At 41.7% G+C, this 23401-nt stretch overlaps 2 protein-coding genes across 2 annotated transcripts in view; one reads left to right on the top strand and one right to left on the bottom strand.

The window, feature by feature from the left end:
- The window catches only part of LOC137357364 (probable N-acetyltransferase 16), a 60280-nt gene extending 52945 nt beyond the window's left edge, over nucleotides 1-7335 (bottom strand). The window contains exon 1 of the mRNA XM_068023635.1: nucleotides 7256-7335. The gene's annotated coding sequence lies outside the window, so the exon portion shown is untranslated. The remainder of the gene's footprint in view (nucleotides 1-7255) is intronic.
- LOC137357363 (neurosecretory protein VGF-like) overlaps nucleotides 3660-23401 on the top strand; it is a 50379-nt gene continuing 30637 nt past the window's right edge. The window contains exon 1 of the mRNA XM_068023632.1: nucleotides 3660-3738. The gene's annotated coding sequence lies outside the window, so the exon portion shown is untranslated. The remainder of the gene's footprint in view (nucleotides 3739-23401) is intronic.

Genomic DNA, 23401 nt, shown 5'->3' with positions numbered 1-23401 from the left:
GGGAACAGATTCCAAGGGTCCAATTGGAGCATTTAAGGCTGAGATAGGCGGAATTGTGTTAGATAAGGATATTGAGGGATGTAGGCCAAATTTATTCCTTGAGGTATCAGCCATATTCTAATTGAACAGTGGAGCAGGCACAAGAGGCTGAATGGCCTACTCCGGTGGCTTATGGGGTCTCAGTACGAGCCAAAACTTTCAAGAGAGAATGGTGGTGGGAATGGAATGGTGAGGGAAATAAAAGCTGGGCCGAGAAGTCACGCCCGAGGTATAGCAAGGACTTCAAAGCGTTTGAGGTGAGCAGCAGCTCAACAGCTGGTCCCACTAATGGCCCCAACTCTCTCTCTTTGATCGCTGCTTACCAGTAACTGGTTACCATAACAACCGAAACAGTTGGCATCTTCCCAAAAGGCGCTCCGCTGTTCTGCGGCACTGAGGAATCCTCCAATTGTTTGGCCAACACTTGCTGTGTGCAGTTGATATTTGCTCAGTCTGTGAACTTCTCCATCTGTCAGCCCTGCAAGCAATCTGGCAGCCAGTCAAATCTCAGCAAGCTGTGGTTAGGCCGCATTTTACAGGACAGAAAACAGGCCATTCGGCCCAACTCCACAGGAGCCTCCTCCCGGGCCCTCTGCATTTCACCTCATCGCCATAATCCTTCTGTTTTTTGTTTAGCTACCCTCCCCTTAAATCCATCTAAAAGAAAAGGGTAGACTTGCATTTATATAGCACCTTATATAACCTCAGGATGCCCCGAAGCACTTTACAGCCAATGAAGTACTTTTTGAAGTGCAGTCACTGTTGTAATGTAGGAAACGCAGCAGCCAATTTGCGCACAGCAAGATCCCACAAAGAGCGATGTGGTAATGACTTTTTGCGATATTGATTGAGGCATAATTTCACTGATCTTCTTTGAAAGAGTACCATAGGATCTTTTACACCCACCTTAGAGGGCAGACGGGCCCCTGGCTTAACATCTTACCCAAAAGACAGCTCCTCCAATAGTGCAGGACTCCCTCACTGTGCTGGGGTGTCAGCCTAGATTTTTGTGCTCACTTCCCTCGAACAGGACTTAAACCTTCTCACTCAGAGGTGAGAGTGCTCCCACTGACACATAGCGGACGCCTGACACTATCTGTGCTATTTACCTCAACCACTCCCTGTGGTAGTGAGTTCCACATTCTTACCACTCTCTGGGTAAAGAAGTTTCTGCTGAATTCCTTATTGGATTTCTTAGTAACTATCTTATATTTATGGTCTCCCCATTCTGATTATGGCTACAAGTGAAAACGTCTTCTCTGTGTCTACCCCTATCAAACCCTTTCATAATCTTAAAGATCTCGATCAAATCATCCCCTCAGCCTTCTCTTTTCTAGAGAAATGAACCCCAGCCTGTTCAATCTTTCCTGATCCTCTCATGTCTTTTTTGCACCTTCTCCAGGGCCTTAATAAAATATGGAGACCAGCATGGATAAGGACAGCAGATTACAACAATCCAACAGCTTCTCTTGAATCAACACTAGTTTCTTTTTCAATTTTTGTTTTTATTTTAAACATAATTCAAACTCCCAAACTCACACACTCTAGATTGACAGAAAGAACATGTACACACATTGTGCCTGTTTCAGCTAAACAGCCATTCACTGCTTCATTCCTCGGGGCAATGCCTTGACCAATCAGAGTTAAGCTGCCTGGTTTAAATTTCAAACAAAGCTTGGCAGTTAACTGTCAGTCACCATAAACTGGTGCATTCTCCATGGCAACACCTCTACCAATCAGAGTCCACTTGCCAACCAATCACCACTCTCTTCTCATGCAGTATGAATTTGTTGCTTTCCCTCACATTGGTATTCTTGCGAGTTGTCCTGATGAGTGCAAGACGAAAAGCTTTGACAAAATGACTCTGTTTTCAGCAATGCTGTCCAGATTACTCATCCAAGGTTGCCACTCCAGTACATTAACCTCAACACTACCACAAAAAGGGGCACTTAGACGCTGTGATAGGAGCAATTGAAGATTTCCCTCAATATCATAGGATCATTCTGCACAGGAGGAGGCCATTCGGCCTATTGTGCCTGTTCTGGCTCTTTGGTGGAGGGAACTAATTAATCCCACTCCCCTGCTCTTTCCCCGTAGCCCTGTGAACTTTTGCCCCTCAAGGATTTACCCAAATAGGATGAAGTTGAACGCTCTTGCACATCCTAATGCTCGGGAGGAAAGATTGATGGGAAGGGATGAAAATTCCTTGTTCAGCACCAGTAAGATAGCTGCGCAACAAGAAATATTCCGCATGATTCTGGAGCTCAGCAAAACAGGGACGGAAAATATGCCTATCTCTGTACAACAGCTCTGGTGAGTCATCCACTCCACAGCCTAGCCTGAGTGAAAAACATAACAGTAAACACTTTATAAAAAGGATTGATGTTAGTCAGCCATGACTCTGCTGTTGTTTCAAGGTGATATGTGGGAAAGGGTTGGCTAGGTTTCAGGAGCTGAGCATCAGAAAGTGACTGCTTATTTCATGCTCGAGTCAGCTTTCATCGAATCTCAGAGCAGTACAGTGCAAAGGTCGGCCACTCGGCCCCACGACTCTGCACTAGCTCTTTCAAAGAGCAATCTAGCTTGTCTCGCTCCCCGCCACACTTTCTCCTTATCCCTGCAATTTTTTTCTTTTTCAAGTATTGATCCAATTCCCTTTTGAAAGCTACTGTTGAATCTGCAACTACCACACTCTCAGGCAGCGCATTCCAAATCCTAAACACTCACCACGTAAAAAGGTTTTTCCTCATAGCACCTCTGGTTCTTTCACCAATCACATTAGATCTGTGGCCTCTGGGCTATTGACTCTTTATTTAATCTATCGAAACTATTCACAAGTTTAACCCTTTGCGATCCAGTGCTTCTCCCTCGTTCAGTCGTTTTTCACAATGGAGAGGGGACCGCTCCATTTGGATCCCACCGGGAAAAGTCCCGCAAGGACACCGAGCTGCCGTTGCTGACTCGGACGCTATTCCCAATTAACTCACCTAGCACTTTGTCATCTTTCCCGTTTTCACGCTCACGATCTCCTCCACTTGTTGCCACACCCCACCAACCCTTTCCTTGACCATTCCACTCTAGCCCTGGTTAGCAGGCAGCACCCTTGCCTTTCGGCAGAAGGCTGTAGATTCAAATTCCACCCCCCGGAGCTTAAGCATCAGGCTGATAACTGGGGGAGTGCTGCATTATCAGTGGTGCCATCTTCCAGATAAGACACTAAACCAAGACCCCCAGCTGCCCTCTCTGATGGGCATAAAACATCCCATGGCACAATTCAAAGTAGAGTGGGGGATTCCATAGATGGTGCACACTCATGGTGGAGGGAATGGACATTTAAAGTGATGGCTGGGCTTCCAATCTAGAAATTGACATGGTTTTTTAAAAAAAAGTTTTCTCAGCACAGCAAATCCGAAGTCCAAAAGTGGAAAGTGCCAGTCATTATTTTTAATCACACAGTGACTTTTATGGAAAATACAATAGACAGTATTTTCTGCTTAGACTTGCATTAACCCTTGCACAGAGAAAGCCAGAGAGAGAACTCACTGTTTACATGGAATATACACAGCTCAGAGGGCAGCTGGGAAGTGAGTGAGACCTCACACATTCAGGGGCTGTGGAGTGAGACAGACAGCATACACCAGACGCAGCACATGGGGGTAGTTAAGACAGACTCCGAACACAGCTCTCAGCAGCCAGAGGGTAAGACAGACTCCAGATGCAGCACACAAGGGCTAGGGAGTGACACAGACACCTGACACAGGGGCTGGGGAATGAGATAGACACCAGACACAGGGGCTGGGGAGTGAGGCAAACGCCAGACACAGGGACTGGGGAGTGAGATAGAAACCAGACACAGGAGCGAGGGAGTGAGACAGTCACCAGACAGGTGCCAGGCACAGGGGCTGGGGAGTGAGACAAAGCCCAGACGTAGATCACAATGCACCACACGGCCGATCTGAGACCTCACACAGTCTAATTTCTGGGGCTGTCTGCATTCTTAATCTACAAAGTTTCAGAGCTTGGGCCAATGACTCATTGTTTATAGCTGTGACAAGCAGGATTGTTTTATACAGGCAGGTACCCTGCCAAGTGAAAACCCTATGCATTGGTCAGTTTCCTAGTAATTTCCTTGCAAAGCATTCTTTAGACCTGCCGCAAACAGATGTGTCACGGGGTGGGGTTAATGTTTAACTAATGGTTAGTTAAGAAACCAAAGTTCTGTTTACATCTCTCTTGATTCTGGAATTCTGACCTTTCGCACTGTGGTCGACAGGGCCCTCCACCGTGTCCCATCTATTTCACACGCTTTTGCTCTCACTCCTTCCCCTCCCTCCCTGAACCATGATCCGGTTCCCCTTGTCCTCACCTTCCCCCACCCCATATCCCCCCCCCAACCAGCCTCCGCATTCAATGGATCAACCTCTGCCATTTCCGTCACCTCCAGCGTGATGCCACCACCCAACGCATCTTCCCCTCTCTTTCCCTTTCAGCATTCCAAAGGTACCAATCCCTCCATGACACCCTGGTCTGCTCAGTCACCCCCAACACCTTCCCCCTTTCCTATGGCACCTCAATCTTCCACCTTGCTCCCAACCTGATTTTTCTGTTCTTGACCTGCTGCAGTCTTCCAGTGAAGCTCAACACAAACTCCAGGAACTCATCTTTTGACTAGGCATTTTACAGGTTTTCTCTCCACAGATGCCGCCTGACCTGCTGAGTATTCCCAGCATTATTTTGTTTTTGTTTCCTATCGTGGGCTGTTTTTTCCACCGATCCTGTCCGGGATCAGATCATTTGGAAGGAGGAGAAGGGGGATGAAGAGGTAGGGAGGCAACATAAAGCGGCCATTCAGCCCCTCGAGCCTATACCACCATTGAAATATATCATGGCTGATCTGTACCTCAACTCTATTTACTCGTCTTTGCTCCACACTACTTGCCTAACAAAAATCTATCAATCTCGGGCTTGAAAATTTCAATTGACCCCTCCCAGCAGCCATAGCCCTTTAGGGGAGAGGGTTCCACATTCCCACTCCCCTTTGTGTGAAGAAGTACTTCCTGATTCAACCCTGAATGACCTAGCTCTAATTTATGCCCCCTTGGGGGGAATTTTATGCTGGCAGTCGGGGTTTCAACATCGGGGAAATTGATGCCAAGATAACTCTTTTCCAGAAGGCCCACCGAATTTAGTTCCAATCAGGCACTTAAGTAAACAGCGGCGGGCGTTCCATAGGATTTAGGACCCCATCACTGGACGTCCCGCCACTTGGAGAGCTGCCAGCCAATCAGAGGCCGGCAGCTGCAGCGCCCCCACCCCACGGAGGCTCAAGGTAGTCACGGGCGGGAGAGGTCCCACGGGGTTTCGGTCACGGGGGAGGTGGGAGACAGTAAGGGCGGGGGAAGGGGGGGGTGGAATGTCTCCCTTTTCTGATGCCAGGACCCTCGTTCAAGCACCATAATTTTCACCCTTTTGTATTGCAGCCTGCTTGAGATTAAGACCAACATTCCATTTGTGAGGGTATTAAACACGAGGTTGAAGGATTTTAAATTTGAGGCGTTGGTGACTGGAAGCTGGTGAGAATGGAGTTGATGAGGGATCGTGCAACCCATCCCTCCAGACTGACACTGCACTGTCGGAGATGCCGTCTTTCAGATGAGGCGTTAAACCAAGGCCGTGTTTGCCCTCTCGGGTGGGTGAGAAAGATCCCAGGCGGCACTATTCCAAAGAAGAGCAGGGGGGTTCTCCCCGGTGTCCTGGGCCAATACTTATCCTTCAAGTGGCATCATTAAGAAAACAGATGATCTGGTCATTGTTGCGTTGCTGTTTGCGGGATCTTGCTGTGCACCATTCTACTGCTGCTTGTCCTACGTTACAACAGTGGCTACACTTCAAAAGTGCTTCACGGCCTGCCTGCAGAGCTTTGGGGACATCAGAGGTAGTGAAAGGCGCTATAGAAATGCAGATCTTTCTTTGAGCATCTCAGGGGATTCAGGAGGACATCAGATCCTTAACTGGCTTTGGCTGTATTCCTAGATCTTCCTGCATCTGATGTTTCAGTCCCGTTATTTTTGCTTGCTGGAGCTTTCCTGCAAACTTGTCCACATTGAGCATCGGTATTCGACCAGAAAGGAGGTGGCCCTATGCTCGAGTGCCACATTCAATGTGTCAGTGCCAGTTCTGTTTCCTAGGTTGTGTGATTTGGGTCAATGTCTCCATTGAACAGGTGACGAGGGGTAGGAGAACCCACTCCATTTCCAGCCTGCCACCTTTGCAGGGTGATTTCTAGGCAACTGCCTTTCTGCATTCAGGAGAGAGGCCCCCTGGAGTGTGTTAATATTGGCAGAGGTCCCTTTAAATGTGCCAATATTTAAAGGTGTCAAATTTTTCAAGGGGTCCCTTTAAATATGTCAATATTTGCAAGGGATCCCCATGAATGTGTTATATTGCATAGAAATAACAGCACAGAGACAGGCCATTTGGCCCATCAGCTCCATGTTGGCATTTGTGCTTCACATGAGCCTCCTCATCACCCCTTCCTTCATCTCACCCTTTCAGCCTATCCTTCTACTCTTTTATCCCTCAGGGGGATCTGAGCAGTATAATTGATATTACTGGAGGCATCATCAGGAATGCATCAATATTTGCAAGGGGAGAGGGGTTGGGGGAGACCCTACAAATGTCGTACCATCTGAAAGGGGTTCCCCACGTTTTCAGATGTAGCCTCCACACTGCTATCAGTGGGAGGGTGATAGGAGATCAGGGCTGAGGGAGATGCCCAGAGAAAGCCACTTTCATCAGAGTGTTGCCTGACCTCACTTCTGGGTCTTAGTTCTAAAATAAAAACCTATTTTTCATTTGATGTGCTAAAGTTTTGATATATTTTGCAAAGGGTGCATTGAGAGGTGGTCCAAAATCCTTGAGGTGTGTTTGAAATTCTCACTCACTCTCTCTCTCTCTCTCTCTCTCTCTCTTTCTCTTTCTGTTGCAATTAATGTTATAAAAGGTCTTTCAAAATGCCCCCACGTAGCAGCACTGACGCACAGAGGTTTGCAGTGGGTGAGTCACCAGCCTCAGGAGATTGTGTGTCTCCCAAATATAGCCCGTGCCGATGGATCCTGAATACAGATGAGCCCTTCATCAGCCCCCCCTTCCCCTTCGCCCTCCCTCCCCCCCCCCCCCCCCCCCCGCCCCAGAAAAATGAAAACCCATTCATTACCTCTTCAAAGCTTTCGTCTTCGTGTCCCAGACAACAAGGGAGCATGAAGGTGCCGTTGTCTCTCTCACTCACTGTTTCTTGTCCACAACATGCATATCAATCAGACCAGGCAGTGCAGCCTCCGTCCAGTGCTGTATCTGTGATCCAGAGCATTTGAATTTCAATTTTAATGAAATACTCTTCTGTCTCTTGCTAATTCTTTCTCTATTTCTCTCTCTCCTATCTCTTTCCCTATCTCTCTTCATCAATCTCTCTTTCAACTATTTCTCCCCCTCCTATCTCTTTATCAAACTCTCTCTTTCAATTATTTCTCCCTCTCTCTTTCTCTCTCTTACAGTGTCAGTGGGTCGAACTCATTAGCCTCTGCATCAGAAAGTTATTTAGAAAAGAGGAGGCGGAGGGGATATTTAATTGAGGTGTAAAAAATTATGAGGGACCTTGATAGAAGGGATAGGAAAGACATGTTTCCTTTATCAGAGAGGTCAATAACCAGGGGGCAGAGATTTAAAATAATTGGTAGAAGGGATAGAGGGGGATTGAGGAGAATTTTTTTCACCCAGAGGGTGTCTGAAACTCACTACACGAAAGGGTGTTAGAGGCAGAAACCCTCATCACATTTTTAAAAATACTTGGATACGCACTTGAAGTTCTGTAATCTATAGGGCTGCAGACCAAGAATGGAAAATAGTCTGGATTTCTTTTTGGCTGGCACAGACACAATGGGCCGAATGGCCTTCTTCTGTGCCATAACTTTTCTGTGCTTCCCTGTTCAAGTCCCATCCAGAGACTTAAGCACATAATCCAGGCAGTACTGAGGGAGTGCTGCACTGTTGGAGGTGCCATCTTTTGGATGTGAAGTGAAGTTCTCCTCCCCGTATTATAAAAAGGATATAGAGGCAACCGGAGAATGTGCAAAAAAGATTTAATAAAATGATACCAGAACTGAGAGGTTATACCCATCGGGAAAGATTGAATAGGCTAGGGCCCTTTTCTCTAGAAGTCTTGAAGATTATGAAAGAGTTTGGTCGTATAGAGGTGTTCCACTTGCAACAACTAGGGGTCATCAATATATATGTTAACTATATATCAGTTGTGTTTAATTATATGCAGGTGGAGGGCATTAATTGGGGACTTACTTGAGACACTTACTTAAATTATGGTGTGGTTGAGTTAGGAGACGTACGCTTGTAATGTTTTACTCTGTAAATAAATGTAAGACTGAGTCAAGATTGGTTCCAGTAGCATCCTTCACCAACTGGCATTCTGGAATAGAACATGATAGTCACTAACAAATCCGATAGAGAGAATTCAGGGGAAATCTCTTTACCCAGATAACAGTGAGAATGTGGAACTTGCTACCCCAGTTTTCTCGTCCTCTGAAACTCCCCAATGTCCACAGTGGCAATTGGTCATTCACAAGTCCATCTTAACTCTTCTTGGCTGACAAAGGCACAGCTTTGTCAAACACATAAACAGGGAGTGCAATAAAGAACCAAGATATGGAACGGTCAACACTCCGGATGGGGGTTCCAACAACACCTAGAAGGATTTGCATTTATATAGCGCCTTTAACATCACAAGGCACTTCACAGGAACATTATCCAATGAAACTTGACACTGAACCACCTAAGCAGACATTAGGACAGGTGACCGAAGGTTTGGTCAACGAGGTAGGTTTCAAGGAGTGCCTTAAAGGAGGAGAGAGAGGCGGAGAGGTTTAGAGAGGCAGCAGAGTTGTGGAGGAGCTTAAGTTTATGGAAAGTGGAAAATGGGGCCAGGAGTGCGTTGGAACATTCAGGTCTAGAGGTAACAAAGGCATGATGAGGGCTTCAGCAGCAGATGAGCTGAGGTGGAGCGGAGTTGAGTGATGTTGCAGAGTTGGAAGTAGGCAGTCTAAGTGATGCTGACGGATATGCAGGCTCAAAAAGTCCCAAAGAAGTCCACAGCCAATGAAGTCATTTTGAAGTGTAGTCACTGTTGTAATGTTGGAAAAGCAGCAGTCAATGTGTGCACAGCAAGCTCCCACAAATAGCAAAGAGGTGACAATCAGTTTTATTGATGTTGGTCAAGGGATTAATATTGGCCAGAACACCAGGGTGAACTCTCCTGCTCTTCATCCAATAGTGTCGTGAGGCCTTTTAAGTCTACTTGGCAGGACAGACAGCACCTTGGTTTACTGTCTCATTCGAAAGACAGCACTTCCAATAATACAGCACCTCCTCGGTACAGGGAGTGTGTTAAATACAGAATAACTCACAGCTGGAGTGTGTTATATACAGAATACTTCACAGCTGGAGTGTGTTATATAGAGAATAACTCACAGCTGGAGTGTGTTATATACAGAATACCTCACAGCTGGAGTGTGTTATATAGAGAATAAATCACTGCTGGATTGCGTTATTAACAGAATAACTCAGAGCTGGAGTGCTGTAGATACAGAATAAATCACTGCTGGATTGTGTTATAAAGAGAATAAATCACTGCTGGATTGTGTTATTAACAGAATAACCCAGAGCTGGAGTGTGTTATATACAGAATAAATCACTGCTGGATTGTGTTATTAACAGAATAACTCAGAGCTGGAGTGTGTTATATATAGAATAAATCACTGCTGGATTGTGTTATTAACAGAATAACTCAGAGCTGGAGTGCTGTACATACAGAATAAATCACTGCTGGATTGTGTTATAAAGAGAATAAATCACTGCTGGATTGTGTTATATACAGAATAACTCAGAGCTGGAGTGTGTTATATAGAGAATAAATCACTGCTGGATTGTGTTATATACAGAATAACTCAGAGCTGGAGTGTGTTATATAGAGAATAAATCACTGCTGGATTGTGTTATATACAGAAGAACTCAGAGCTGGAGTGTGTTATATACAGAATAACTCAGAGCTGGAGTGTGTTATAAAGAGAATAAATCATTTCTGGATTGTGTTACATACAGAATAACTCAGAGCTGGAGTGTGTTATATAGAGAATAAATCACTGCTGGATTGTGTTATAAAGAGAATAAATCACTGCTGGATTGTGTTACATACAGAATAACTCAGAGCTGGATTGTGTTATAAAGAGAATAAATCACTTCTGGATTGTGTTACATACAGAAGAACTCAGAGCTGGAGTGTGTTATAAAGAGAATTAATCACTGCTGGATTGTGTTACATACAGAAGAACTCAGAGCTGGAGTGTGTTATAAAGAGAATAAATCACTGCTGGATTGTGTTACATACAGAATAACTCAGAGCTGGAGTGGGTTATATAGAGAATAAATCACTGCTGGATTGTGTTATTAACAGAATAACTCAGAGCTAGAGTGTGTTATATAGAGAATAAATCACTGCTGGATTGTGTTATTAACAGAATAACTCAGAGCTGGAGTGTGTTATATAGAGAATAACTCAGAGCTGGAGTATGTTATATACAGAATAACTCAGAGCTGGAGTGTGTTATATACAGAATAACTCAGAGCTGGAGTGTGTTATATACAGAATAACTTAGATCTGGATTGTGTTATATACAGAATAAATCACTGCTGGATTGTGTTATAAAGAGAATAAATCACTGCTGGATTGTGTGATATACAGAATAACTCAGAGCTGGAGTGTGTTATATACAGAATAACTCAGAGCTGGAGTGTGTTATATACAGAATAACTCAGAGCTGGAGTATGTTATATACAGAATAACTCAGAGCAGGAGTGTGTTATATACAGAATAACTCAGAGCTGGAGTGTGTTATATACAGAATAAATCAGAGCTGGAGTGTGTTATATACAGAATAACTCAGAGCTGGAGTATGTTATATACAGAATAACTCAGAGCTGGAGTGTGTTATATACAGAATAACTCAGAGCTGGAGTATGTTATATACAGAATAACTCAGAGCTGGAGTGTGTTATATACAGAATAACTCAGAGCTGGAGTATGTTATATACAGAATAACTTAGATCTGGATTGTGTTATATACAGAATAACTCACAGCTGGAGTGTGTTATATACAGAATAACTCAGATCTGGATTGTGTTATATACAGAATAACTCAGAGCTGGATTGTGTTATATAGAGAATAAATCACTGCTGGATTGTGTTATTAACAGAATAACTCAGAGCTGGAGTGTGTTATATAGAGAATAAATCACTGCTGGATTGTGTTATTAACAGAATAACTCAGAGCTGGAGTGTGTTATATAAAGAATAAATCACTGCTGGATTGTGTTATAAAGAGAATAAATCACTGCTGGATTGTGTTATATACAGAATAACTCAGAGCTGGAGTGTGTTACATAGAGAATAAATCACTGCTGGATTGTGTTATATACAGAATAACTCAGAGCTGGAGTGTGTTATATACAGAATAACTCAGACCTGGAGTATGTTATATACAGAATAACTTAGATCTGGATTGTGTTATATACAGAATAACTCACAGCTGGAGTGTGTTATATACAGAATAACTCAGATCTGGATTGTGTTATATACAGAATAACTCAGAGCTGGAGTGTGTTATATAGAGAATAAATCACTGCTGGATTGTGTTATATACAGAATAACTCAGAGCTGGAGTATGTTATATACAGAATAACTTAGATCTGGATTGTGTTATATACAGAATAACTCACAGCTGGAGTGTGTTATATACAGAATAACTCAGATCTGGATTGTGTTATATACAGAATAACTCAGAGCTGGAGTGTGTTATATAGAGAATAAATCACTGCTGGATTGTGTTATATACAGAATAACTCAGAGCTGGAGTGTGTTATATATAGAATAAATCACTGCTGGATTGTGTTACATACAGAATAACTCAGAGCTGGAGTGTGTTATATAGAGAATAAATCACTGCTGGATTGTGTTATATACAGAATAACTCAGAGCTGGAGTGTGTTATATACAGAATAACTCAGAGCTGGAGTGTGTTATATACAGAATAACTCAGAGCTGGATTGTGTTACATACAGAATAACTCAGAGCTGGATTGTGTTATATATAGAATAACTCACAGCTGGAGTGTGTTATATACAGAATAACTCAGAGCTGGAGTGTGTTATATATAGAATAACTCAGAGCTGAAGTGTGTTATATACAGAATAACTCAGAGCTGGAGTGCGGTATATACAGAATAACTCAGAGCTGGAGTGTGTTATATAGAGAATAAATCACTGCTGGATTGTGTTATATACAGAATAACTCAGAGCTGGAGTGTGTTATATACAGAATAACTCACAGCTGGAGTGTGTTATATACAGAATAACTCAGAGCTGGAGTGTGTTATATACAGAATAACTCACAGCTGGAGTGTGTGATATACAGAATAACTCACAGCTGGAGTGTGTTATATACAGAATAACTCAGAGCTGGAGTGTGTTATATACAGAATAACTCACAGCTGGAGTGTGTTATATACAGAATAACTCAGAGCTGGAGTGTGTTATATACAGAATAACTCAGAGCTGGAGTGTGTTATATATAGAATAAATCACTGCTGGAGTGTGTTATATACAGAATAACTCAGAGCTGGAGTGTGTTATATACAGAATAACTCAGAGCTGGAGTGTGTTATATATAGAATAAATCACTGCTGGAGTGTGTTATATACAGAATAACTCAGAGCTGGAGTGTGTTATATATAGAATAACTCACAGCTGGAGTGTGTTATATACAGAATAACTCAGAGCTGGAGTGTGTTATATATAGAATAAGTCACTGCTGGAGTGTGTTAGATATAGAATAACTCACAGCTGGAGTGTGTTATATACAGAATAACTCAGAGCTGGAGTGTGTTATATATAGAATAAATCACTGCTGGAGTGTATTATATACAGAATAACTCACAGCTGGAGTGTGTTATATATAGAATAAATCACTGCTGGAGTGTGTTATATACAGAATAACTCAGAGCTGGAGTGTGTTATATAGAGAATAAATCACTGCTGGAGTGTGTTATATACAGAATAACTCAGAGCTGGAGTGTGTCATATACAGAATGACTCAGAGCTGGAGTGTGTTATATACAGAATAACTCACAGCTGGACTGTGTTCTATACAGAATAACTCAGAGCTGGAGTGTGTCATATACAGAATGACTCAGAGCTGGAGTGTGTTATATATAGAATAAATCACTGCTGGAGTGTGTTATATACAGAATAACTCACAACTGGTGTGTATTATATACAGAATAACTCACAACTGGAGTGTGTTATGTACAGAATAACTCACCGCTGGAGTGTGTTATATACAGAATAACTCACAGCAAGTGTGTGTTATATACAGAATAACTCACAGCTGGAGTGTGTTATATTCAGAATAACTCACATCTGGATTGTGTTAAAGACAGAATAACTCACAGCTGGATTGTGTTATATACAGAATAACTCACAGCTGGATTGTGTTATATACAGAATATCTCACAGCTGTATTGTGTTATATGCAGAATAACTCACAGCTGGATTGTGTTATATATAGAATAACCCACAGCTGGAGTGTGTTATTAACAGAATAAATCACTGCTGGAGTGTCTTATTAACAGAATAACCCACAGCTGGAGTGTGTTATATGCAGAATAAATCACTGCTGGAGTGTGTTATTAACAGAATAACCCACAGCTGGAGTGTGTTATATGCAGAATAAATCACTGCTGGAGTGTGTTATTAACAAAATAACCCATAGCTGGAGTGTGTTATATATAGAATAAATCACTGCTGGATTGTGTCATTAACACAATAACTCAGAGCTGGAGTGTGTTATATGGAGAATAAATCACTGCTGGATTGTGTTACATACAGAATAACTCAGAGCTGGAGTGTGTTATATAGAGAATAAATCACTGCTGGATTGTGTTACATACAGAATAACTCAGAGCTGGAGTGTGTTATATAGAGAATAAATCACAGCTGGAGTGTGTTATTAACAGAATAACTCAGAGCTGGAGTGTGTTATATATAGAATAAATCACTGCTGGAGTGTGTTATATGCAGAATAAATCATTGCTGGAGTGTGTTTTTAACAGAATAACCCACAGCTGGATTGTGTTATATATAGAATAACTCACAGCTGCAGTGTGTTATATATAGAACAAATCACTGCTGGAGTGTGTTATTAACAGAATAACCCACAGCTGGAGTGTGTAATATATAGAATAAATCACTGCTGGAGAGTGTTATTAACAGAATAACCCACAGCTGGATTGTGTTCTATATAGAATAACTCAGAGATGGAGTGTGTTATATATAGAATAACCCACAGCTGGAGTGTGTTATTAACAGAATAACCCACAGCTGGAGTGTGTAATATATAGAATAAATCACTGCTGGAGAGTGTTGTTAACAGAATAAATCACTGCTGGATTGTGTTATATGCAGAATAAATCACTGCTGGAGTGTGTTATTAACAGAATAACCCACAGCTGGATTGTGTTCTATATAGAATAACCCACAGCTGGAGTGCGTTATATATAGAATAACCCACAGCTGGAGTGTGTTATATATAGAATAAACCACAGCTGGAGTGTGTTATATATAGAATAACCCACAGCTGGAGTGTGTTATATATAGAATAACCCACAGCTGGAGTGTGTTATATATAGAATAAACCACAGCTGGAGTGTGTTATATATAGAATAAATCACTGCTGGAGTGTGTTATTAACAGAATAACCCACAGCTGGAGTGTGTTATATATAGAATAACCCACAGCTGGAGTGTGTTATATATAGAATAAATCACTGCTGGAGTGTGTTATTAACAGAATAACCCACAGCTGGAGTGTGTTATATATAGAATAACCCACAGCTGGAGTGTGTTATATATAGAATAAATCACTGCTGGAGTGTGTTATTTACAGAATAACCCACAGCTGGAGTGTGTTATATATAGAATAACCCACAGCTGGAGTGTGTTATATATAGAATAACCCACAGCTGGAGTGTGTTATATATAGAATAAATCACTGCTGGAGTGTGTTATTTACAGAATAACCCACAGCTGGAGTGTGTTATATATAGAATAACCCACAGCTGGAGTGTGTTATATACAGAATAAATCACTGCTGGAGAGTGTTATTAACAGAATAAATCACTGCTGGATTGTGTTATATACAGAATAAATCACTGCTGGAGTGTGTTATTTACAGAATAACCCACAGCTGGAGTGTGTTATATACAGAATAAATCACTGCTGGAGAGTGTTATTAACAGAATAAATCACTGCTGGATTGTGTTATATGCAGAATAAATCACTGCTGGAGTGTGTTATTAACAGAATAACCCACAGCTGGATTGTGTTCTATATAGAATAACCCACAGCTGGAGTGTGTTATATATAGAATAAATCACTGCTGGAGTGTGTTATTAACAGAATAACCCACAGCTGGAGTGTGTTATATATAGAATAAATCACTGCTGGAGTGTGTTATTAACAGAATAACCCACAGCTGTAGTGTGTTATATATAGAATAAACCACAGCTGGAGTGTGTTATATATAGAATAAATCATTGCTGGAGTGTGTTATATACAGAATAAATCACTGCTGGAGTGTATTATTTACAGAATAACCCACAGCTGGAGTGTGTAATATACAGAATAACCCACAGCTGGAGTGTGTTATATACAGAATAACTCACTGCAGGAGTGTGTTATTAACAGAATAAACCACAGCTGGAGTGTGTTATATACAGAATAACCCACAGCTGGAGTGTGTTATATATAGAATAAATCACTGCTGGAGTGTGTTATATACAGAATAAATCACTGCTGGAGTGTGTTATTAACAGAATAAACCACAGCTGGAGTGTGTTATATACAGAATAACCCACACCTGGAGTGTGTTATATATAGAATAAATCACTGCTGGAGTGTGTTATATACAGAATAAATCACTGCTGGAGTGTGTTATTAACAGAATAACCCACAGCTGGAGTGTGTTATATATAGAATAAATCACTGCTGGAGTGTGTTATTAACAGAATAACCCACAGCTGGAGTGTGTTATACAGAAAGTAACACACAGCTGGAGTTTGTTAGAAGCAGAATAACTCACAGCTGGAGTGTGTTTTATAGAAAATAACACACAGCTGGAGTTTGTTATAAACAGAATAACTCACAGCTGGAGTGTGTTATATAGAAAATAACTCACAGCTGGAGATTGTTATAAACAGAATAACTCACAGCTGGAGTGTGTTATATATAGAATAACTCACTGCTGGAGTGTGTTATATAGAAAATAACACACAGCTGGAGATTGTTATAAACAGAATAACTCACAGCTGGAGTGTGTTATATAGAAAATAACTCACAGCTGGAGATTGTTATAAACAGAATAAATCACTGCTGGAGTGTGTTATATAGAAAATAACTCACAGCTGGAGATTGTTATAAGCAGAATAAATCGCTGCTGGAGTGTGTTATTAACAGAATAAACCACAGCTGGAGTGTGTTATAAACAGAATACTCACAGCTGGAGTGTGTTATATATAGAATAAATCACTGCTGGAGTGTGTTATTAACAGAATAACTCACAGCTGGAGTGTGTTATACACAGAATAACTCACAACTGGTGTGTGTTATATACAGAATAACTCACAACTGAAGTGTGTTATGTACAGAATAACTCACCGCTGGAGTGTGTTATATACAGAATAACCCACAGCTGGAGTGTGTTATATGCAGAATAATTCACAGCTGGAGTGTGTTATATACAGAATAACTCACAGCAAGTGTGTGTTATATACAGAATAACTCACAGCTGGAGTGTGTTATATTCAGAAAAACTCACATCTGGATTGTGTTAAATACAGAATAACTCACAGCTGGATTGTGTTAAAGACAGAATAACTCACAGCTGGAGTGTGTTATATACAGAATATCTCACAGCTGTATTGTGTTACACGCAGAATAACTCACAGCTGGATTGTGTTATATCCAGAATAACTCACTGCTGGATTGTGTTATATACAGAATAACTCAGAGCTGGAGTGTGTTATATACAGAATATCTCACAGCCTCTTTGTGTTATGTGCATGATAACATCCAGGTGGATTGTGTTATAATCAGAATAACCCACAGCTGGATTGTGTTCTATATAGAATAACCCACAGCTGGAGTGTGTTATATATAGAATAAATCACTGCTGGAGTGTGTTATTAACAGAATAACCCACAGCTGGAGTGTGTTATATATAGAATAAATCACTGCTGGAGTGTGTTATTAACAGAATAACCCACAGCTGTAGTGTGTTATATTAAGAATAAACCACAGCTGGAGTGTGTTATATATAGAATAAATCATTGCTGGAGTGTGTTATATACAGAATAAATCACTGCTGGAGTGTATTATTTACAGAATAACCCACAGCTGGAGTGTGTAATATACAGAATAACCCACAGCTGGAGTGTGTTATATACAGAATAACTCACTGCAGGAGTGTGTTATTAACAGAATAAACCACAGCTGGAGTGTGTTATATACAGAATAAACCACAGCTGGAGTGTGTTATATATAGAATAACCCACAGCTGGAGTGTGTTATATACAGAATAACTCACTGCAGGAGTGTGTTATTAACAGAATAAACCACAGCTGGAGTGTGTTATATACAGAATAACCCACAGCTGGAGTGTGTTATATATAGAATAAATCACTGCTGGAGTGTGTTATATACAGAATAAATCATTGCTGGAGTGTGTTATTAACAGAATAAACCACAGCTGGAGTGTGTTATATACAGAATAACCCACACCTGGAGTGTGTTATATATAGAATAAATCACTGCTGGAGTGTGTTATATACAGAATAAATCACTGCTGGAGTGTGTTATTAACAGAATAACCCACAGCTGGAGTGTGTTATATATAGAATAAATCACTGCTGGAGTGTGTTATTAACAGAATAACCCACAGCTGGAGTGTGTTATACAGAAAGTAACACACAGCTGGAGTTTGTTAGAAGCAGAATAACTCACAGCTGGAGTGTGTTTTATAGAAAATAACACACAGCTGGAGTTTGTTATAAACAGAATAACTCACAGCTGGAGTGTGTTATATAGAAAATAACTCACAGCTGGAGATTGTTATAAACAGAATAACTCACAGCTGGAGTGTGTTATATATAGAATAACTCACTGCTGGAGTGTGTTATATAGAAAATAACACACAGCTGGAGATTGTTATAAACAGAATAACTCACAGCTGGAGTGTGTTATATAGAAAATAACTCACAGCTGGAGATTGTTATAAACAGAATAAATCACTGCTGGAGTGTGTTATATAGAAAATAACTCACAGCTGGAGATTGTTATAAACAGAATAAATCACTGCTGGAGTGTGTTATTAACAGAATAACCCACAGCTGGAGTGTGTTATAAACAGAATACTCACAGCTGGAGTGTGTTATATATAGAATAAATCACTGCTGGAGTGTGTTATTAACAGAATAACTCACAGCTGGAGTGTGTTATACACAGAATAACTCACAACTGGTGTGTGTTATATACAGAATAACTCACAACTGAAGTGTGTTATGTACAGAATAACTCACCGCTGGAGTGTGTTATATACAGAATAACCCACAGCTGGAGTGTGTTATATGCAGAATAACTCACAGCTGGAGTGTGTTATATACAGAATAACTCACAGCAAGTGTGTGTTATATACAGAATAACTCACAGCTGGAGTGTGTTATATTCAGAATAACTCACATCTGGATTGTGTTAAATACAGAATAACTCACAGCTGGATTGTGTTAAAGACAGAATAACTCACAGCTGGAGTGTGTTATATACAGAATATCTCACAGCTGTATTGTGTTACACGCAGAATAACTCACAGCTGGATTGTGTTATATCCAGAATAACTCACTGCTGGATTGTGTTATATACAGAATAACTCAGAGCTGGAGTGTGTTATATACAGAATATCTCACAGCCTCTTTGTGTTATGTGCATGATAACATCCAGGTGGATTGTGTTATAATCAGAATAACCCACAGCTGGAGTGTGTTATATATAGAATAAATCACTGCTGGAGTGTGTTATTAACAGAATAACCCACAGCTGGATTGTGTTATATACAGAATAATACACAGCTGGATTGTGTTATAATCAGAATAACCCACAGCTGAATTGTGTTATACATAGAATAACTCACATCTGGAGTGTGTTATATACAGAATAACACACATCTGGAGTGTGTTACATACAGAATATCTCACAGCTGGATTGTTTTATGTACAGAATAACATACACTTGGAGTGTGTTATATGCAGAATAACTCACACCTGGAGTGTGTTCTGTACAGAATAACTCACAACTGGAGTGTGTTATATACAGAATAACTCACAGCTGGATTGTTCCATATACAGAATAACTTACAGCTGGATTGTGTTATATACAGAATAACTCACAGCTGGATTGTGTTACATGCACAATAACTCACAGCTGGATTGTGTTATATACAGAATAACTCACAGCTGGAGTGTGTTACATGCACAATAACTCACAGCTGGATTGTGTTATATACAGAATAACTCACAGCTGGATTGTGTTATATACAGAATAACTCACAGCTGGAGTGTGTTCTATGCAGAATAACTCTCAGCTGGATTGTGTTACATGCAGAATAACTCACAGCTGGATTTTGTTATATACAGAATAACTCACAGCTGGATTGTGTTCTATACAGAATAACACACAGCTGGAGTGTGTTATATACAGAATAACTCATAGCTGGAGTGTGTTATATACAGAATAACTCACAGCTGGATTGTGTTATGTACAGAATAACTCACAGCTGGATTGTGTTACATGCATAATAACTCACAGCTGGATTGTGTTATATACAGAATAACCCACAGCTGGATTGTGTTATATACAGAATAACTCACAGCTGGATTGTGTTCCGTGCATAATAACTCACAGCTGGATTGTGTTATATACAGAATAACTCGTAGCTGGATTGTGTTATATACAGAATAACTCACAGCTGGATTGTGTTATATACAGAATAACTCACAGCTGGATTGTGTTATATTCAGAATAACTCACAGCTGGCGTGTGACTCACAGTTTGGAGCGTGTTTTATACAAGACATGCTGTTAAATATTTGTTAGAATTTTATTCCCTGGCTCTTCCACTTCTGACAGTACTGAATCTGGCTGCATTACAGAATCTACAGGCACAATGTGTCCTCCAGCATATCAGCCAAATCTATATGCAGCTCAAGCGAGCAGGCATTTACAGCTATTCCATCATGGAAGGCAGTTGCCTGGAGAGGAACCAGACTGATTGCACCCTCTACTTGGCACTGAGGACAATTAAAAAGCTTGCGCTGTATTTCCTGAGAACCAGCGAGCAGCAGAGACTCGGGATTAAATCTCGGAAACTGCTGGTCTCTAAGACACAGGAACTATTAGTTTAAGCACATGCAATTTGTTATAATTTAAAAGTGTGGTGTACAATCACTTTAATTATGTTAAAATTAACATTATTTTCTGTAAACCCAAACAGATATGGATATTGAAGAATATCTAGGCACACTTCAAGGGAGTTATAATTTCCAATTTTAATTTGAATTAGATAACTCCTTCGGCCGCACAACAACATCTAATTATAATAAATTAAGTATAAATTATTATCTCCCGAATTAGGATGAATGATGTTCAGTCACCTCAGGGAACAGTCATGTCGATCTCCGTCTCCACACAGAACTCCACTATTCACTGGGACCATCTCCTCACTGAGACAATCTCCTCCCTGTGGCCGTCTCCTCCCTGAGACTATCTCCTCACTGAGCTCTGTTTCCACACTCCCATCTCCTCACTGATCCCATCTCCTCACTGTTCCTGTCTCCTCACGAAGCCCATCTCCACACTTGGCCCATCTCCTCTCTGAGACCACCTCCTCACTGGGGTCATCTCCTCGCTGTTCCTGTCTCCTCACAAAGCCCATCTCCACACTGGGCCCATCTCCTCACTGAGACCATCTCATCGCTGAGACCTTCTCCTCACTGATCCCATCTCCTCACTGTTCCTGTCTCCTCACTGATCCCATCTCCTCACTGTTCCTGTCTCCTCACTGAGCCCATCTCCTTACTGGGACCATCTCCTCTCTGGGACCATCTCCTCACTGGGGTCTACTTCTCACTGATCCTGTATTCTCTCTCCTACTCCCCTTTTGTTCTGTGTATTCATCCTAGACACTTAGCAAGTCAGCATCATCAGAAGGTGACCTGTATATTTAAAGAGGACCCTTTGGTTCAGGTGAGTGACCCTGTCACCTGCAATTTAGAAATCCAGTCGCCAATTGGGCGTGGACGGGGTGGTGAATGGTTAAACCCACTGTTCCACTTTAATTGCCCCCCTTGCCCAGTCTCCGCTGGGGGAGGGAAAAATCCAGTTACACATTCTCATCCAAGCATGCTCTCTACAGACAATGACTGTCTGGAATTCTCTACCCCAGACAGTTGTGGAGGCTAGATCACTGAAAGTGTTTAAAGAGGAGGTAGATAGGTTTTTGAAATATCGAGGAGTTGAGGGCTATGAGGAGCTGGCACGACAGAGGAGTTGAGGTCTGGGGCACATCAGCCATGATCTTATTGAATGGCGGGGCTGGTTTGAGGGGCCGAATGGCCTATTCCTGCTCCCATTTCTTATGTTCTTATGTTCTAGTTCACTTACATTCACACACTCAAACTTAGGCACTAAATGACACACCCACAACCAACTCTGAAACACAAGCACACACAACTACTGACATCCGCACCCACCCAGGCCTATACATTCATGATGGTCTAATGCTACTCACACACCCGTCAGCTCACACTTATAGGCCCAGGCGGGCTCCTCCTGTGTATTTAAGTTTAGGAAGCTGCACAAAAACAAATGGTCTCATTCTAACTTATTAAATGCAGCTGGCAAAGAGCCAGCACAATCAGATTAGCTTCAAGTAAGCTCTCCTTGAAACAAAGCACATCAGTGGCTATTTATAAATGAATTTCAGAGGCAATATACTTCATTTTATTACAGCTAGGCTGCAGTACCAATAAAGAAACGTCAGACTCCATCACTGAGAGGACAGCAGATAGATAAAGCCCACAAAACATCACCGGCTACACAATAACGCAGTAAAAGGAGCCCAATGTGGAAAACAAGTTCATGATTTTGCTGTGACTCCCAGGGCAGGTACAGCATGGGGGTTAGATACAGAGTAAAGCTCCCTCTACACTGTCCCCATCAAATACTCCCAGGACAGATACAGCACGGGGGTTAGATACAGAGTAAATCTCCCTCTACACTGTCCCCATCAAACACTCCCAGGACAGGTACAGCACAGGGTTAGATACAGAGTAAAGCTCCCTCTACACTGTCCCCATCAAACACTCCCAGGACAGGTACAGCACGGGGTTAGATACAGAGTAAATCTCCCTCTACACTGTCCCCATCAAACACTCCCAGGACAGGTACAGCACAGGGTTAGATACAGAGTAAAGCTCCCTCTATACTGTCCCCATCAAACACTCCCAGGACAGGTACAGCACGGGGTTAGATACAGGGTAAAGCTCCCTCTACACTGTCCCCATCAAATACTCCCAGGACAGGTACAACACGGGGTTAGATACAGAATCTCCACTCTTGAATACCAATACACGCTCCCAACATTCCCAGTGCTAACTCGTGAAATATAAACTTAGGTCCTTCACGAGCCTTCACCATAATTTCAATTATCCTTCTGGTCGAATAGCTGCCTTTTGTACTGTATCGTTCTGTGATTCTATAGCAGGGTAGTGGGATTAATTGGATAGCTCTTTCGAAGAGCTGGCACAATCTTGATAGGCCGAATGGCCTCCTTCTGTGTTGTATCAATTCATGATTCTGTGATAATGTGAGACGGTTGTTTGCTGCAATCAGCAGCGAAGCAGTGACATCTTTGAGTTGTTGCTCACACATCTCCAACGCCTGAGAATTCTCGCATTCATTTCTATTCTCATATACATCAGGAACTATCTGGGAGACTTGTGCCAAAGCATGGGGTGCGCCAGCTTTAGAGGGAATGGGGCAGAACTGGCCTTTATTCAGCACCATTCATATCCTAACAATGCCCCAGAGTGCTTCACTGTCCACCAATGACTTTGGGAGTCAGGGCAACTATTGTCA

The sequence above is a fragment of the Heterodontus francisci genome, chromosome 48 (assembly GCF_036365525.1).
Source record: "Heterodontus francisci isolate sHetFra1 chromosome 48, sHetFra1.hap1, whole genome shotgun sequence".
Taxonomy (NCBI): Eukaryota; Metazoa; Chordata; class Chondrichthyes; order Heterodontiformes; family Heterodontidae; genus Heterodontus; species Heterodontus francisci.
Note: the sequence above shows the minus strand (reverse complement) of the source record. Positions and strands in the feature narration are given on the sequence as shown.